Raw genomic sequence first — 14,325 nt, forward strand, 5'->3', positions numbered from 1 at the left:
CACGCATCAGTGAAACCAGCAGTCGCTTGGATAGGCTGCAATCAGATGTAAGTCAATCTCCAGCAAACCTTTTTTTCCAATCCATGCTCAGGAGCATGTGTAGCGCCCCCCCCTGCCGCAGGGCCGAGGAGTACCCGGTACCGGGCCTCTGAGTCTCTGTTCTGGGGTTGTCACGGTGGCTAGGCCCAGTCCGTGACCCTGCCGAGGGGCGCACAGTGAAAGATGTGACAGATGATGGTGGTGGTGAGGCTGTGGTGGTGCGGTGCAGTAAATAACGAGGACACCAGGTTGCAGTCTCTTTACCTCTTTACTGAAGATCTCTGGGTCCTCAGTCCGGAATCCGGATAACCAGGCTGCGCAAGTCCGGCCGGCCCAATGGCACCTCCAGAGTTCTCTTAGCAGGTGGAAATCTGTGCCTTCCTTCTAGCGCTAGGTGTTGTGGTCCTTCCCTGCTGTGCTTACAGAAAGTCCCCACAACTGTTGTGTCTGTTTCTTAAGCTCCCTCACAACTCGATTAGATGATGTTCTGCTAATCCTCCGTCCCTCCCTGGTGTTCTGGTTGGGACGGCACCCGTTTGACGGGTAGGCTCGGAGCTCTTCCTGGACCCTAGAGTCGCCCCTCTCCACAAGTTGCCCCCCAAGACTGCATAGGTGATTTAAGTTAGACAGCCCGCCTTAGACTGACTGTCCTGCCGCTGTTTGGAGTATTGCTTGAAGCTGAATGTTATGATACTCCCTCGGCGTTCCGGCCACCGGTAGTGCGCCTCAGTAGGATGTTGCTTCGGTCTTACAGCACGACTCCTACTGGTATTTCTCCTTTTGCGTGATCTCGTTTCTCACTCAGCACAATCTATCTCGCTTCTAATCCTTCCTTGGGCACCGCCGCTATCCTGAGCAGGCACGGTCCCGTTACGTTCGTTCAAGTTGCCAAGCCTCTGTCAGGATCCCACCCCTGACAGAGACCCTACTGTATCTTCCCCCACAACACCCTCTGCCACAAGGTGTTGCCTGGTTCCAACCCAGTCAGCTTTCTGATCTAACTTCCTGCCTGACCCCCAGTTTACCCACTATGGTGGGGAGTGGCCTAGTGAATAGAACCCTTAGCTCCCCCCGGAGGCCCGACTGTGAAATGTATTGGTGTCTGTGATACCTGATCCGATGAACTCCTTCAGTGCCATCAGACGCACCATAGCTCCCCATAGTGGCGGAGCCACAGTACTGCAACGACCAGGACTCTGGGGCGCTGCACATGGAAAAGCTATCTCTTCACCAGCAGATGCAGGTAACGCACGTCAGCCATGCTGCTCTACTGCGGGTCATGTCCCAAGGCCAAACTCCCACACCTCCCCACACAGCCACTTCAACTTTCCCAGCCCAGGCCCAATTCCCAGCCCAGTCACAATACCAACCCCAGTCACAATACCAACCCCAGTCCCAATACCAACCCCAGTCCCAATACCAACCCCAGTCCCAATACCAACCCCAGTCCCAAAACCAAACACAGTCCCAATTCCCATCCCGGCCACAAATCACAATGTCTTCCCCAATGTTTTCCTCGTCAAGCTTTCCTTCCCCGTTTTCTATTCCACCTACCCCTGCAACACCCTCCCCTGCTCAGCCTCCCGCTTTTTCACCCCATCCCACTACACCCCAACGCAGTAGGCTTTCCCCACCTATCGACGTGGTCCAACCTTCTAGCCCCTCCGATAGTATCTCCACCCCACACTTTGCCGACCTGTGATTTCTCTTGGTAATAATAAAAAATTGTATTCTATAATTTTTTGCAAAAAAATTTGATGGAAAAAAAAAAAGTTATGTTATCTTGTTAAAAAATGTCGAAAAAAAAATAAATAAATAAATAAATAAAAGTAATGTTATCTGGTTAAACAATGTAGAACCAGAAAAAAAAAATAAGGGTTTTAAGATTGAAAATAAAAATAATTTTGTTTCAAAATCAATTTTTGGTTTCAGTGCAATCATTTAGGAAAATATGCTGGTATGGTCACAAATAAAAGGTAAAAAAAATTACACAACACACGTTTTAAGGTATAAAATATTTGGTTTATTACCAAGAATACCACAGTTTTGGAAAATAATTAATTAAACTAGGTGTCAACAAAACCACTTGGTACCGAAACAGAAATCAAAGAGAGAAGAAAGAAAGATCTCACACTATGTTATCTTGCCAGGGCACTCTGCCTACAGGTGATACAAAATACTCGGCAAAGTGGTCCCTCATTCTGGTAACAATTTGGTAAAACAATCTGGTAAAAATTTACCACAGTGTCACCATCAGCCGCTCCGCCGGTGCGATGGAAGACCTCATGCGTGTATCCTGCCTTCGGATTACATCCCCAACATTTCCAGCAACAAATCGAAATGCTCCTGCCTCATCCGGACATAATTAAAAAATTTGCCAGGGCTCTGACGCACCTCCATGTACAGAGTAGAGTAGACGCCCCGGGTCATCCGCAGTGCATTAAATGGGATGAATCCATAGACGTCGACGCAGAAGCATCCTCCGTCTTGCCGCTTTCTCCTTCTCCCGAACAATAATATCCAGGCGATTTGTCTCAAAAATAACATCTGTTACCACACTCGCAATCCTCCCAAGTACTCCTTCCATCTCTGCCACTTTCTCTAAACCCTTTCAAAGATATATAGGTATATATATATAATATATATATATATATAAAGGTATATAGTTTTCCCTATCCAATCACATTTGGGAGAATCCCACAGGAAAAACGGATCCGTCGTAAAAACGAATGAAACGGAAGGTAAAAACGGACACAACGGATGCAGTTTTTCGACGGAAAAGGCGGATTTCCGACGGATCCGTCGAAATACTGGATGCGTTGCATCTGTTTTTCACTTTTTGGGACGTATCCGTCGCTACGACGCACTGTGACGGCCGCAAGACGACGCTAGTGTGAAAGTAGCCTTATGGCTGCAAGCCACCAGTCACCAGGTGAGGTCTCATCCTTGCTTTGATACATTGTACTTTTGTGTTAAGTATTAAAAAAAAGAACAATGAAAAAATTACAATATACATTTTATTACATACCCTACAAATTAATTTTACACAAATTTTATAATAGGCATAGTGATGAATACCTGCAGCCCCGATTTTTTGTCAGCTGATGTTTCCAGAGACATAAAAGTCTATGTGGTAGCTTTCAGTAATCCCACTGAAAAACACAAGATATCTGTTCAATTTCAAGAATGCTTTATAAAATGCTGTGTTTAACAGAAAACAAATATAAAAAGATATAGCAGGTTAAAGGGAATCTGTCACTCGATTCGTGCTGCCAAAACAAAGGGGAGGATGAATCTGAGTTTGGCTGCATGATGGCAGCCAGGTATGTTTTTCTTTAACCCCTTTACTCCCAAAGGTGGTTTGCACGTTAATGACCCAGGCCAATTTTTACAATCCTGACCACTGTCCATTTATAAGGTAATAATTCTGGAACGCTTCAATGGATCCCGGCGATTCTGAGACTGTTTTTTTCATGATATATTATACATTGTGATAGTGTAACATTTCTTCGGTATGACTTGCGTTTATTTGTGGAAAAAAAAATGAAAATTTGGCAAAAATTTGGAAAATTTTGCAATTTTCCAACTTTGAATTTTCATGCCCTTAAATCAGAGAGATATGTCACACAAAATAATTAACTTTACATCTACTTTACATCAGCACAATTTTGGAACCAAATTTTTTTTTTTTGTTAGGAAGTTATACGGGTTAAAAGTTAAAGAGCGAGTTTTCATTTTTCAAACAAAATCATTTTTTTTTTTTAGGGGCCACCTCACATTTGAAGTCACTTTGAAGGGTCTATATGATAGAGGATACCCAAAAGTGACACCATTCTAAAAACTGCACCCTCCAAGGTGCTCAAAACCACATTCAAGAAGTTTATTAACCCTTCAGGTGCTTCACAGGATTTTTTGGAATGTGGAAAAAAAAACTGAACATTTAACTTTTTTTTCACAAAAATTTTACTTCAGATACAAATTTGTTATTTCGACAAGGGTAACAGGAAAAAATGGACCCCAAAATTTGTTGTGCAATTTCTCCTAAGCATACCGATACCCAGAGGCATATCTAGGGTTTCTGGCACCCGGGGCAAGAATTCATTTTGTCGCCCCCCCAGGACATATGCGATTTGCACACTTAGGGCTCATTTCCACATGCAAGGCACACGTCTGTATCTCGCATGTGGAAACCAAGCTCTGGCGCCGGCACTTTGGAGCGGAGCTGTGCAGCTCCATGTGTTCCTATGCGGCAGCACGCTCCGCTCTGGAGTGCCGGCTCCACAGCTTGGTTTCCACATGCGAGATATGGACGTGTGCCTCGCATGTGGAAATGAGCCCTTAGTCATGTACCCACGAGCTGCTCTCCTTAATGCTCTCAATATTCAGTGAAAAACTGAGAGAAGCAGAAGAGAAGCTCGTTGTCACAGGACCATAAGTATGAAAATCACATATGAGTGAAGTGTCCATGTGACGACTACTGGAACCTGCAGAGCTGAATCCTGACATCGCAGCTTCTGAATTCTCACAACGCATGCACTGCACACATTTAGGATTCTCCCTTGCCGGTGGACAGTCATGTCAGCACAAGCATGCGATTTGTATACTTCTGACCACATTCCGACCAGACGTGCCCGGCCTCACTCAGTTCATTTTCATAGAGTGAGGCCACGCATGTCTAGTCAGCACGTGACCGCATGTATGTAAATCGCCAGCACGAGAGAATCCTGACAGCGTGCAGGGCGCACTGTGAGAACTCAGAAGTCTGCAGTCACATAGAATGACTGCAGACTCATTACAAACCTGGACATCCCCTTTAATGCAGTCCTAACATAAATAAAAACATGAGAATTAGTCAGTATCACAAATAACATTTACATCCAGGTACCTTATAGATGACGTCGTCTCTGGAGCCGATCTCCTTCTTTTCTTCATCTTGTCCAGATCCCATGATGAGTTTTCTCATCTACAGCCGTCTCTGCAGACTTCCATCTTCTCCGTTCTTTTGCAGAAAATCTCCACATGATGCCCTTAAAGATACAAGTGTCATTATAATGCTCCTGAATAAAATATTGCCCCTCACTATATTGTCTGCATAAAATATGACCCCCACACTGTCCCTCTTATGGTACATGCTCTTCACACTGACCTCTCCTTTCCATACTGGACCCCTCTTCACACTGTCCTCTCACACTGTGTCCCCCCTATAGGGCCCAGTATTTATACTCTCTCATCACACTCCCCCTCCTTGGTATACTGTCCCCTCCTGGCTGTGCCCTTACACTGTCCCTCCATGCTACGCCCCCACTACTCAGTTTCTATTCTATGCCCAATCACTTTTCTCCCCCCATACTGTCTCCTCACACTATTCCCCTCCCTCCTCATACTGTCTCCTCTCACATCCCTCCTGTTCACCATACTGTCTCCTCATATATTTACCCCCTCACTTTCTATACTGCCTGCACACCTGACTCCCCATTGTGTCTGCACACATCCCATCACCCTCACTCCCCGTACTCTGTAAACATGCATTTTTCACATCGCTACTCATACTGTGCCCGCATACATTCCCCCATTCGCTCCCCATACTGTCTGCACCCATCCCCCCGTACTGTTTCCTCATACATGCCCCCCATTGCCCATACATGCCCCCATTCTCCTGTACTGTTTCCTCATATATGCCTATTATTTTCCTCTACCCCACCCCATCATTGCTCTCTTCACCACCTCCATCTTCGCCTTCTCCACCACCACTATCATTGCTTTCTCCCCCACCACCCCATAATTTCCCATTCCACCACCTCAATCATTTCCTCCTTTGTCTTTTCCACCATATCCATCATTTTCTCTTCCCCCACCATCCCCATCATTGCCCTTTCCACCACGATCATCATTGTCCTTTCCGCCGCCATCACCATACTTGCCCATTCCACCACCTCCATCATTTTCTCCCCCTCCAATATCATCAGTGTGCTTTCCACCACCACCATCCTTGTCCATTCTACCACGTCCATAATTTCTTCCCCCCCTCATTATTGCCCTTTCCACCACCTCCATGATTTCCTCCTCCCCACCATCATTGCATTCTCCCCCCACCACCATCGACCATTCCAATTTCCACCTCCATCATTGCCCATTCCACCACCTCCATCATTTCCTCCCCCCATCATTGCCTATTCCACCTCCATCATTGTCCATTCCACCACATCCATCATTTCCTCCTCTCCCTCCATCCCAATTATTGCACTCTCCCCATCAGCCCAATCATTGCCCTCGCCTCTCCTCCCCGTACACACTCACACAAAACCATTTACCTCTCTGCACATACACCCGCAGCGCTACGCATGCATGCACAAACACACACACACATATTGCGTACAGTATAATGGCCACACCTAGTTACTCCTACACACGCGGCTGAGCTCCGTACACCTTGCACACATGGCTCCGCTCCGTACACCTCGTACACACCCAGCTCCGCTCCATACACCTTGCACACACGGCTTCCACTCCGCACACCTCGTACACACCCAGCTTCGCTCCATACACCTTGCACACACGGCTCCGCTCTGTACACCTCGTACACACCCAGCTCCGCTCCATACACCTTGCACACACGGCTACTGCTCCGCACACCTCGTACACACCCAGCTCCGCTCCATACACCTTGCACACACGGCTCCGCTCTGTACACCTCGTACACACCCAGCTCCGCTCCATACACCTTGCACACACGGCTCCGCTCTGTACACCTCGTACACACCTAGCTCCGCTCCATACACCTTGCACACACGGCTCCGCTCTGTACACCTCGTACACACGGCTCCGCTCCGTACACAAACGGCTCCGCTCCATACACCTTGCACACACACGGCTCTGCTACATCCACACAAACCACTCCTGACCCCACACAAAACCTTACCTTCGTCCAGCACCATGAAAACCAGCAGAGTCCTGCACTACACAGAGGTCCTCCCGTCCCGATCATGTGACTCTGACTCCTCCCCTCCTGTGACCTCATCCTAGGTCCTGTGCGCACAGAGCAGCAGCAGCCATAGTTGTGGTGTGCGGCTCTCTGCGGTGGAGGGGCTCTGCTTCGGGACAAGTGCAGTCCCACCTGCGACCGCGGTAGTTACGCTGCTGACACTTGGGATTCCACGCGCAGCATTTGACAGCCGGCTCAGAGAACGGGACTATAATCTCAGTGTGGGGGCGGCAGAATGCTGACGAGGAGCCTCCTTGGACCGCCGCATCATCAGGCGGCCCGCTGGCGCCCCCCTGTCGGCTGCGCCCGGGGCACATGCCCCGGCTGTCCCCCCCTGGATATGCCACTGCCGATACCCTATATGAGGGAGAAAACCACTGTTTGAGTGCACAGCAGAGCTCGGAAGGGAAGGAGCGCCATTTGACTTTCTGAATGCAAAATTTGCTGGAACAATTGGCGGATGCCATGTCGCGTTTGGAGAGCCTCTGATGTGCCTAAACAGTGAAAATCACCCACAAGTGACACCACTTTGGAAATTAGACAGCTCAGGGAACTGATCTAGATGTGTGGTGAGCACATTTAACCCTCAGGTGCTTCACAGAAGTTTATAATGTTGAGCCATAAAAATAAAAAAATTAATTTTCCCCACAAATATGTTTTTATCCTAAAATATTCCATTTTCATCATGGTAACAGGAGAAATTGCACCATACAATTTGTTGTGCAATTCCTCCTGAGAATGCTGATACCCCATATGTGGGGGAATACTACTTTTGAGGTACAGTGCAAAGCTCAGAAGGGAAGAGGCGTCATATTGGAGTTCAGATTTTGCTGGAATGGTTTGAGGGTGCAATGTCACATTGGCAGAGCCCCTGAGGTGCCAGAACATCAGAACCCCCCTATATGTGAACTAATTTTACAGACTACACTCCTGAATGAATTCATCTAGGGGTGTAGTGATCATATTGACGCCACAGGTGTGTCACAGAATTTTATACCATTGGGCAGTGAAGAAAAAATAACTACATTTTCACCACCAAAATTTTGTTTTAGCCCCAGATTTTACATTTTCACCCAAGAAGTGGGTAAAAATTGCACCATAATTTGCCCCACAATTTCTACTGAACGTGGCAATACCCTATATGTGGCTGTACAGTACTACTTAGCCATAGGGACTTGAGAGGAACAGAGCGCTATTTGCCTCCTGCAGTGCACATTTTCCTACAACATATTGCAGACTTCTTATACAGGGCCCCTAATTGCTAGAAGAGCAAAATCCCCCCTCAAGTGATCCCATTTTGGAAATTATACCCCTTTAGGAATTTATCCACAGGTATAGTGACAATTTTGACTCCATGGGTGTTTTCCAGAAACAGGCAGCAGTGGATGTTGCTGAGTGAAAATTACAAACTGCCGTTGTAGTGACCAGTACGTTATGCCCAGCCCATGCTTCTGGAGACATGCACTCGTAAGTTATGCAGGCTCTCTTCGCTTCAGAAATGCCAAACATGTGGATGCTATATGTGGTTTAGGTACTCTGTGGGGCTCAGATGGGAGGGGGCATTTGGATTTGGGAGCACAGAATTTGCTGAATTTCTTTTGGAGGATTATGGAGCCCTTTCGCTTTTCCAGAGCCTTTGCACTACCAGCAACTTGGAAGCCCCCTATATTTCTGTTAACAGATCTGAACGAGGGCTTGCTTCTTTGTGGATTGACTTGGAAGCTTTTAATGGGAACATTTTACATAACGGATAAGTGATCACCTTTATCTGGCGCTCTCCGCTGAGCACTTATGGGTTTCCATCTAAATCTCTGAGTGACGTGATTCAGATGAAACCCCCAAGAGATCCATTCACTATAATGAGGCAGCAGAGTTACTCTGAACTGTGTCTGGCCTCTGTTCAGCGGTGTCCATCTTTTCAGAAGTACCAAACTTTTCAACAATCCTAAAAAGACGGACACTGCCAGATCACAGGTCCTATGGCGTCCACAGTGCCTCCATCTGTCTCATTATAGGGAATCCTTAGCCAGAATCACGTATTTCATAGATTTACACAAAAACCCCAGTACAAGCACTCAGCGAAGAGCGCAAAATAAATGTGCGCCAAGCTTTACTGTGATCTTTGGGAGGCAGAATGAAATAAAATCGACAGCAGGTGAAAAATTGCTTTTAGTTATTTTTTTCCGCTGTTCCTTGTGCGGTATAAGTGTGATTACTGCGATACCACACTTATATCGGGTTTTTAGGTTTGGCTGCTGTCACGCACTAAAATACGCTTTTTATTGCAAAAAATAGTTTTTGCATCACCATATTTTAGAGCTAAAATTTTTCCATATTTTGGCCCACAGAGTCTTGTGAGAGCTTGTTTTTTTGCGGGACAAGTAGATGTTTTTATTGGTATTATTTTTAGGCACATGACATTTTTTGATCACTTTCTAGATCGCTTTCCGATTTTTGGGAGGCAGAATGAACAAAAATCAGTATTGTCTTTTGCTTCTTCCCCTGGCACAGGCAATTTTTAAAATGAACTTTCGTTCATGGGAAAACCCCTTTAATGTGACCGGCTTCCTCTGCCTGTAGACACGTTAAAATTGTGCATGCGCTCCTCCTGTACAAAGATGGTGGTGGTCAGTGAATCATTCGGCTGATCCCGGGGGCGGCGTGTTCGCGAAGGTGTTCCGCTGGTTGTACCGCGCAAGAGGCTGCATACGGCGTGTGTGTGTGTGTACAGCATATACAGTGTGCGTGTGCAGCGTACGGCGTATAGTGTGCGTGTTCTGCTGGTGGTACCGCGCAAGAGACACCCATCACTTCTGAATTCTGGGATCTGGACACATCTGGATGGAACAGGATGTGAAGACATTACAAGGTAAGTATATATTAAGATACTACACCTTGACTTTATATCTCACTACCAAAAATTGCTGTAATATTGCTGTCCATAGAAATGTAGCAAGTAGCTTGAAAATCTCTTCCAAACCGATCAGCTAGCAATTTCTTTTAGATTTTTGTTCATTTTTTTACATGATGGCTGCTTCTTCACTACATAGGATATAATGAAAATAATTTGAAGATATATTATATTAGAGCAATTTATCTCCAGCGATCACTCTGTGTATACCAAGTTCTAATGGTTTGGCACCCAGGAGAATAAAATAACTGATTTCTGGGTTGCAAATAGTATATTCCAACCATTTTGCTTGAAGGAGGACCACCCAGCAGAAATAATTTATTATACCTGTGATGTTGTACAGCAAAGCAAGTTTCCATCAGGGGGTAACATTTATGATTTTGTACTGACACGAATTGGGTGCATTAACTGCAAGTGCTGGGAGTGTGCACTAACATTATTACCACTAGGGTTGAGCGACTTTTACTTTTTTAGGATCGAGTCGGGTTTCGCGAAACCCGACTTTGTCAAAAGTCGGGTCGAGTGAAATCAGCCGATTATCGCGAAAAGTCGGGGATCGACCGAAACACGAAACCCAATGTAAGTCAATGGGGAATCAAAGTCGGCAGTGAGTGGAGGACAGGAAAACACCAACAGTGCCCATTTTAATGTCAAAAACATCAATTCTTGTTACTTAAGCTTGTGAATCTTAATTTACCTTATAATAATAGTTGGGCATTGAAAATTGGGGGTCATTTGGCTAAAGTTGTGGGGAGGGGGGTAGGGCTGGCTCAAGTTTTTTGTGGGCCCAGGAAACACGGACTACGTCACGGCGGTGGAGCCGGGAGAGGTAAGTATTAAAACTTTGCAAGTGCTGTGATCCCGAGCAAGCAGGGGGGGTCCACTTGTTCGCATTGGCACTGGCACAGGGCCCCTCAAAGTACGGCGGTGTGTTTGACGGCGGGGGCGCCTCTCACCTGCAGAGACACTTTTGCGTACTATGAGGGGCCCTGTGCCAGTGACGTCGCCAACGAGTATGCTCCCTTACCTGATGAAGGAACCTGCACTTGCATCTGCACCTTCCTCTTTGTCCCCGTGTAAGGTGGTATAGTATGCGGGAAGAGAAACCTGACTTTCAGCAGGGTCAGATTCTGGCTGTATAGAGTGCAAGGGGAATGTAGTGGTCTGGGTCAATGTACCAGCAGACTCATCTAGCAGTGGCTGGGCAATGGGCAGGATGAGGAGGAAACACAGATATAGTCCCAAAGAATAAAGTAGGCTAAATGCAGTTCAAAATTGGTAACAGGAGTAAACAGGCGGCACTGCTTTGTTCATTGGAGGAGAACACCAAGCAGCGGCAGACACCGTTAGTAGGCCCAACCAAACAAGTAGGCCAAATGCAGGTTAATATCTGATATAGGCCGAAAGCCTGAAAATTGAAGCTCAGCTATATTTAGTGGAGGAGACAAGCAAGGAGCGGCAGACACCGTTACTAGGGCCCAACCAAACTAGTAGGCCAAATGCAGTTTAATATCTGATGTAGGCCGAAAGCCTGAAAATTGAAGCTCAGCTTTGTTCAGTGGAGGAGAAAAGCAAGGAGCGGCAGACACTGTTACTAGGGCCCAACCAAACTAGTAGGCCAAATGCAGTTTCATGTGTTATGTAGGCCGAAAGCCTGAAGATTGAAGCTCAGCTTTGTTCAGTGGAGGAGACAAGCAAGGAGCGGAAGACGCCGTTACTAGGGCCCAACCAAACTAGTAGGCCAAATGCAGTTTAAAATTTCCTATAGGCCGAAAGCCTGAAGATTGAAGCTCAGCTTTGTTCAGTGGAGGAGACAAGCAAGGAGCGGCAGACACCGTTAGTAGGGCCCAACCAAACTAGTAGGCCAAATGCCGTTTAATATCTGATATAGGCCGAAAGCCTGAAGATTGAAGCTCAGCTTTGTTCAGTGGAGGAGAACACCAAACAGCGGCAGACACTGTTAGTAGGCCCAACCAAACAAGTAGGCCAAATGCGTTTAAAATTTCCTATAGGCCGAAAGCCTGAAGATTGAAGCTTAGCTTTGTTCAGTGGAGGAGACAAGCAAGGAGCGGTAGACACAGTTACTAGGGCCCAACCAAACAAGTAGGCCAAATGCAGTTTAAAATTTCCTATAGGCCGAAAGCCTGAAGATTGAAGCTAAGCTTTGTTCAGTGGAGGAGACAAGCAAGGAGCGGCAGACACCGTTAGTAGGCCCAACCAAACAAGTAGGCCAAATGCAGTTTAATATCTGACATCGGATGAAAACTGAGGCTCAGCTTTGTTGAGTGGAGGACAACTGTAATGGGAGGCAGACACAGTTAGTAGGCATAAATAAGAAAGTAGGCAAAATGCAGTTCAAAATTGGTTAGTGGAGTATACAGGCGGCATAGCTTTGTTCAGCGGAGGACAACTGTAATAAGTGGCTCAGACAGAGTAGGCCTACAATTAAAAAAGGTGGCTAATTGCAGTTAAAAATTTGTAATAGGAGTACACAGTCGGCATAGCGTGGTTCAGCGGAGGACATGTGTAATTAGTGGCTCTGACACACCGAGTAGGCGTAAAATAAAAAAGAACGATATATGTAGTTCACAATTAGTAAGAGGAGTACACAGGCGGCCTTGCTGGGTTCAGCGGTGGAGGACAACTGTTGTGAGAGTCTGACACAGTTACTAGGGCAAAATAAATAAGTAGGCTAAATGCTGTTCTACATTGGTAAGAGGAGTACACAGGCGGCCTAGCTTGTTTCAGCGGGGGGACAGTTGTAATGTGTGGCGCCGACAGACAGACAGAGGCCTAACCTAAAAAAGGTGTCTAAATCCAGTTCAAAACTGCTAGCAGGACTAACCAGGCAGCCTAGCTTGTTTCAGGGGGGGGGACAGTTGTAATGTGTAGCGCCGACAGACAGACAGAGGCGTAAAATAAAAAACGGTGGCTTCCTGCAGTTCTAAACTGCTAGCAGGACTAACCAGGCAGCCTAGCTTGTTTCGGGGGGGGGGGACGACAGTTGTAATGTGTGGAGCAGACAGGCAGACAGAGGCCTAACCTAAAAAAAAGGTGTCTAAATGCAGTTTAAAACTGCTAGCAGGACTAAGCAGGCGGCCTAGCTTGTTTCGGGGGGGGGGGGGGGGGGGGGGACAGTTGTAATGTGTGGCGCCGACAGACAGACAGACAGAGGCCTAAAATAAAAAACGGTGGCTTCATGCAGTTCTAAACTGCTAGCAGGACTAACCAGGCGGCCTAGCTTGTTTCGGGGGGGACAGCTGTAATGTGTGGAGCAGACAGACAGACAGAGGCCTAACCTAAAAAAAGGTGTCTAAATGCAGTTCAAAACTGCTAGCAGGACTAAGCAGGCGGCCTAGCTTGTTTCAGCGTGGGAGGACAACTGTTATGAGAGGCTGACACAGTTACTAGGCACAAATAAATAAGTAGGCTACATGCAGTTCACAATTGGTAACAGGAGTACAGAGGTGGCATAGCTTTGTTCAGCGGAGGTCAACTGTTAGAAGTGGCTGACACAGTTAGTAGGCCAAAATACTAAAGTGGGCTAAATGTCAGCCAAGGAATTGGTCATAAATAAACTGGTGGCATAGCGAGGTACAGGGGTGGGCTCCTCTGCAGAGTTGCAGACAGGGGTAGTTGGAGCAAAGTATTAAGGGGTCTAAATGGAGGCCAGGGCCCCTGTATATTTTTACTATCATCTATCATTGCAACAAATTTGTTATGGTAGTGCCATTTAAGGATTTAACAGCACAGACTACACAGTGGTGGGGCAGGGAGAGGTAAGTTTTTCAAGTGGTAGAGCACAGTTCGAGCTGGGGGGGGAACACTCTCTCGTGGGCGGCGGTACTGGCCTAGGGCCCCTCATATTACGACGGTGTGTCTGACGTTGGTTGTGCACCACCACCGTCAGAGACACTTCATTGTACTATGAGGGACCCTGTGCCAGTGCCGTGGCCCAAGAGTGGGCACACCCACCTGTCCAGGCAAACGGCACTCGCACGGGTGCTTGCGCCACGTTGTGACCACGGCCCTGTGGGGGGAGTCAGCCCATTTAGGGAGGTATACAAATGGCCTATGGTGGACATTCGGCACCTGCAAATGGCGGAATTGGAGCAGTCAGTAAGAGGAGGCCAAAAACAAGAAATTTTTCTGGCAAGCTACGTGTTAGCAGGGGAAGGTGGGGCAAAATAATTCGAAATCCATGATTGGTCCATTTTAATGAAAGTTAGATCATCATTTCGGGGAGCCAGGCGTGTCCTTTTTTCGGTCAGTATTGAACCAGCAGCACTGAAGACTCTTTCTGAGAGCACACTAGCAGCTGGGCAAGCGAGCTCCTGTAATGCATATTCTGCCAATTCGGGCCAGGTGTCTAGTTTAGATGCCCAGTAATCAA

At 46.9% G+C, this 14,325-nt stretch overlaps 1 protein-coding gene across 4 annotated transcripts in view; it reads right to left on the reverse strand.

Moving 5' to 3' along the window:
* Positions 1–14,325, reverse strand: part of GJC1 (gap junction protein gamma 1) — an 84,821-nt gene that overhangs the window by 15,851 nt on the left and 54,645 nt on the right. For 2 of the 4 annotated variants that reach the window (XM_077252603.1, XM_077252605.1), the window contains one exon: positions 3,118–3,191. The exons of 1 other annotated variant lie outside the window; for it this stretch is intronic. The gene's annotated coding sequence lies outside the window, so the exon portion shown is untranslated. Of the gene's footprint in view, positions 1–3,117; positions 3,192–4,924; positions 5,063–14,325 lie in introns of those variants that run through there. One more of the 4 variants, XM_077252604.1, reaches the window with a different exon arrangement.

The sequence above is a fragment of the Ranitomeya variabilis genome, chromosome 4 (assembly GCF_051348905.1).
Source record: "Ranitomeya variabilis isolate aRanVar5 chromosome 4, aRanVar5.hap1, whole genome shotgun sequence".
Classification (NCBI taxonomy): Eukaryota; Metazoa; Chordata; class Amphibia; order Anura; family Dendrobatidae; genus Ranitomeya; species Ranitomeya variabilis.